The 5,133-nt window shown below is 42.3% G+C and overlaps 1 pseudogene; it reads left to right on the plus strand.

Moving 5' to 3' along the window:
* The first annotated feature begins 273 nt into the window (after positions 1-273).
* LOC114611801 lies at positions 274-1,319 on the plus strand (annotated as a pseudogene).
* The last annotated feature ends 3,814 nt before the right edge of the window (positions 1,320-5,133 follow it).

A 5,133-nucleotide genomic window follows, 5' to 3' on the forward strand; every position in this document is an offset into this window, starting at 1 on the left:
GTGTGTGTGTGTGTGTGTGTGTGTGTGTGTGTGTGTGTGTGTGTGTGAGAAACCAAAGTTAAGAAGCCCAAAGAAAGAGGATGCCGGGGCAGGGCCTTACGGGACTCTCCTATGCAAGGATGAGGAAGTGCCTTTCTCTCCCTGGACCATGGTAATTTCACACATAAATAAAAGTGATCTGTCGGAATCATTTAAGACCCACTAGTTCCATGATGTCTTTCCATTTGTTTAAAACATGATTTTGGGGGTAGAGAGTAGGGGGCGGTAGTCGGGGGTGGTGGGAGAAGGAGGAGGCGGCGAATCACTTATAAATGGCGCCCAAGCAGGACCCGAAGCCTAAATTCCAGGAGGGCGAGCGAGTGCTGTGCTTTCATGGGCCTCTTCTTTATGAAGCAAAGTGTGTAAAGGTTGCCATAAAGGACAAACAAGTGAAGTACTTTATCCATTACAGTGGTTGGAATAAAAAAAGTGCTGTGAGGCCCAGGCGCTCTGAAAAATCTTTGAAGACACGTGAGGATATTGTAGCCCTTTTTCCTGTTCCTGAAGGAGCTCCCTCAGTACACCACCCCCTCCTGACCTCTAGTTGGGATGAATGGGTGCCAGAAAGCAGAGTACTCAAATACGTGGACACCAATTTGCAGAAACAGCGAGAACTTCAAAAGGCCAATCAGAAAACAAAAAAGAACAAGCAGAAAACACCTGGAAATGGAGATGGTGGCAGTACCAGTGAGACACCTCAGCCTCCTAGGAAGAAGAGAGCCCGGGTAGATCCTACTGTTGAAAATGAGGAAACATTCATGAACAGAGTTGAAGTTAAAGTGAAGATTCCTGAAGAGCTGAAACCATGGCTTGTTGATGACTGGGACTTGATCACCAGACAAAAGCAGCTTTTTTATCTTCCTGCCAAGAAGAATGTGGATTCCATTTTGGAGGATTATGCAAATTATAAGAAGTCTCGAGGAAATACAGATAATAAGGAGTATGCTGTTAATGAGGTTGTGGCAGGGATAAAGGAGTACCTCAATGTAATGCTGGGCACTCAGCTACTCTACAAATTTGAGAGACCACAGTATGCTGAAATTCTCGCCGATCATCCAGATGCACCCATGTCCCAGGTGTATGGAGCACCCCATTTACTGAGATTATTCGTGCGAATTGGAGCGATGTTGGCCTATACGCCTCTAGATGAGAAAAGCCTTGCTTTATTACTGAACTATCTACATGATTTCCTCAAGTACCTGGCAAAGAATTCTGCAACTTTGTTCAGTGCCAGTGATTATGAAGTGGCTCCTCCCGAGTACCATCGGAAAGCCATGTGAGGGGCGTGCTCTCTCTCACTCGTGCTTGGATCTCTGTAAACAGTTTGGTTCTTAGTCCTTCTCTTGTACAAATGATGTACTTTGAAGACCGTTAGTGTATAACAGAGTTGATGTTTGTTTTCTGTTTGATTTTAAACAGAGAAAATAAAAGGAGTAACCGCTCCTTTTTTCTTTCTTTTTTTCATTTCAAAGTTTCTACCAGTGTATCAGTGATGGACAACAGAGAGACATGCTGTAGAGTGTTTGCCTAGTTGACAAAGCTGCTTTTGAATGCTGGTGGTTCTGTTCCTTTGACACTACGCACTTTTATAATATGTGTTAATGCTCTATGACAAAATGCTCTGATTCCTAGTGCCAAAGGTTCACTTCAGTGTATATAACTGAACACTCATCCATCTGTGCTCTTTTTTTTTTTAATGGTGCTTAAAGAGCCCATCTTTTGCAAGTCATCCATGTTGTTCCTTAGGCATTTTATCTTTGCTCAACTGTTAAAGAATGGTGGCTTGTTTTCATGGTTTTTGTATTTGTGTCTAATGCACGTTTTAACATGATAGACGCAATGCATCGTGTAGCTACAGTTTTATGGAAAAGTAGAAGTTGTTTTTCAGATCTTCAATAAATTTTTTCTTTAAATTTCAAAAAAAAAAAAAAAAAACATGATTTTGCCAGAACTGCATTTGGAGATGTGGAAAGAAAATAAAAAGACAAATTATTTGTCTCATTCACTACGTAAGGCTCTGCTAGGAGAGGCATAACTTCTTTTGGTGTACATCTTTGTGTTTCTTTCCCCTAAAATACTTATGTATGATGAAGTAAATATCAAGTCACTGTCCTAAAATAACTTCTGGGAAAATTAAAATATAAACTCCTGAAGGGGCAAACATGTCCACAGAAATAAATGCTATGATATGGCATAGAAAGGAGATAATGGGAGGTGTTGTTACTAGGGTGACCAACTCAAAGGCCTCCTTAACAGCAATGACAAAAAAAAAGCAGCCCCATCTAAAGGAGTCTTGCAGGTAGAGAAGCATCTGCCAGGCATAAGTTCCAGCAACCATCACTAGGAAAAAGCAACAGGCTGTATGAAGGGGGTCCTGGGGTACAAGAGAGTTTGAACAACCTAAAAGAGACTCGGTAGCTGAAACAAAGATAGTGAAGATGAAGAGATAGAGGGCCAAGGTAAAGACGCCAAGAATACACAGCTTTGTAAGTAATACTCATGGATTTAGATTTTATCCTTAAGCCAAGCAGAAGCCATGAATAGCTTGAAGGAGAATGGAGAATAGAATCATAGCTCAGGATTTCCCTCTCTAAGACTGAAGGCAGGACATTAGGCAGGAGATGGAGCTGAGTTGTGTGCCCAGTATCCAAAGCAGGTACCATGAAACCAACAGATGGAGAGACTTGGGAGGCAGAGGCTCTAGAGGCCCTGCTTTGACTGGATGCTTGAGGGAAGAGGAGGTGTCAGGAGCACTTTTAGGTATCTGACTTAAACAATGTGATGGAATGATCCTACTCACACAGCCACTAACAGGTCACAGAGCAGAGAGAAGTGCGAATCTCGTGACCCTGTTGTGCAGCTTGAATGTGAGGCATCTGAGAGGTAGATGAATGCAGATACAGTTGGATAAAGGACATTGATATCCTAAGAGCAGTACTGCCTCTCCGGGTTTGGGCTTGAGAACCACAGGGCGTTGAAACTGCACTAGTAAACAAGCTTATCTAGCTAGAACATCTACAGTGAGACTTGAGGGCAAAGGAGAGTGAGAAGTTATCAGAGCCGTAGGAGAGAAAGCAGCAGAGAGCTGTACACGCATGCATGCATGAACACACATACACAGTGGAATCATGTATAAACATGAATGCAATAAGCAACAGTATTGACAGTCCTCCATGAAGTTTTCACCCCTCAATACACCCCTCTGTTTCCCTTAAATTTTGATCTCAACACTGATGGCTTTTCAGAGAAGTCTCATGATGGCTTACAGAATTGGCCTCTCCTAGCATTGGATGACTGTATGGTTAGACCTGGGTACTGTGCTGGTCTCTGGGGAATCTGCTCAAAATTTTGGCATCTGTCTGTCTAGGTCACTTGTGGCTTCACCATCCTTGTTTCTCACGCCCGCTCTGCCTTCACGCGGAGGCAGGAGCCAACCAACTCACTGTGTAGTACCAAGCAAGAGCTGCCGGGTGACACCTTGTGAGGGAGAAGAAAGGCTTCCTTCTTAAGGTCAGTGGAAACTTTGACGATGTAGAATGCAACAGCGCACTGTGGAATTTAGCCAAACGTGGGGTTATCCCTCCAATTTTAGAAGAAAAAAAATAGAGTACCTAAAAATTGTACTGGGATCTGGCACCAGATTGTCTTGTGCGTCGTCATCCTCCAGAGATTATGTGTGCACTGTCAGCTCTGAACTCCCTCCAAAGGAAAGGGGGCATGAGAAAAGTATTGCCTGCTTCCACCTCCACCCCAAAACTCATGAACTCTCAAACTGGTACCATTTATACTCTGATAATTTAACCATCTACTTAGTATCCAAGCCCATAAGTCACTGTACAATTAAAAATTTAATATCAAAAAAGAAAAAACAGAACAAAATCTCTGGGTTTCCTGTGTCACCTTCCCAGCAGAGATTGCACAAATGACAGAAATGGTGACTGCAGACATCTTCTCATAAGCGTGACTTGGTGAGGTCACCTGAAAGAGAACAACATCAAAGCCAGAAAAGATGGTGGTCTGGTGGAAAATGAGTTCCCTGGGACAAGGAAACATAGTTCTGTCTCCTGTAAGTATTTCAGAGAGTAAGAGGAAAGAGTGGAGAGAATAGTGACGTCCATCAAAACATTGTCGCCTTAAAAGATTAAGAGAAAGAAACTCGCAAGCTCTGTATGCAGAAAGTTTCAGTCATGTTTTCAAATCACCCCTGAGATGAGGCGTTGAAAGGTCCATAGGCCAGGGATTTGTGCATAATCGGATCATTCAAAAACATATAAATGGCTGCCAGAGCAAAGTACAATGTTCACTTTTGAAATCACAAAAAAAGCTTTGTTTTCAGTAGGCTGAATTGACTAGAGCTTAGTTTCAGTGAAGCATGTTTTTGCTTTGGGTGTCATTATTTAGTTTGGCATCTACCGCCAAGAGAACCTTTTTCTTACTTCAACTGTTGTTTTTCTTGTTTCTGCTATAACTGTGAGAGTCGGGCAAGATCCTGATGCTACATATTCGAATGAGAACTGGGCCCCTGTTTACCTTTGATTCTGATAAAGCCAGTGAGGGAGCATGGGGTCTCCATTACGTGCCAGGACTTGAAAAGCTGCTAGTTGTAGGTCTTGGCTCTTCAGCAATCTGGAAAATCAAGTTTAGCTGGTTTGATCAAAGACCTTGGGAGTCAGTTGAGAGCACTTTGAATGCAATAACTATAGATACTGTATACATCGGCCAGCCAAAGGCCAAAAAGCTAATAGCTCTGGGAGAGATAAAGGATTATGTATGTTATGCTTGTGAATACCAATGGATGGAATTAGCCATTTTAGTATGACGGCTAAGGTTTGTACTGATTAGACATTCAGACAAACAAAATACTCCAGATCTTAGAGACTTAAGTCCTGATGATTAAAAAAAAAATCTTGCTTCTGTCTGTCAGTCTGCTGGAATTCAGTATGGAGTCAGGGAATAAAACCCACACTTCAATTGATGAGAAAATAGATAACTATAGAGTAAGATTATTGCTTTTTTTTTCCTTTTTTTCTTTCCTTCCTTCCTTTCTTCTCTCTCTCTCTCTCTCTCTCTCTCTCTCTCTCTCTCTCTCTCTCT

This window comes from Grammomys surdaster, unplaced genomic scaffold, assembly GCF_004785775.1.
Source record: "Grammomys surdaster isolate TR1022 unplaced genomic scaffold, NIH_TR_1.0 126124, whole genome shotgun sequence".
In the NCBI taxonomy this organism is placed as follows: domain Eukaryota; kingdom Metazoa; phylum Chordata; class Mammalia; order Rodentia; family Muridae; genus Grammomys; species Grammomys surdaster.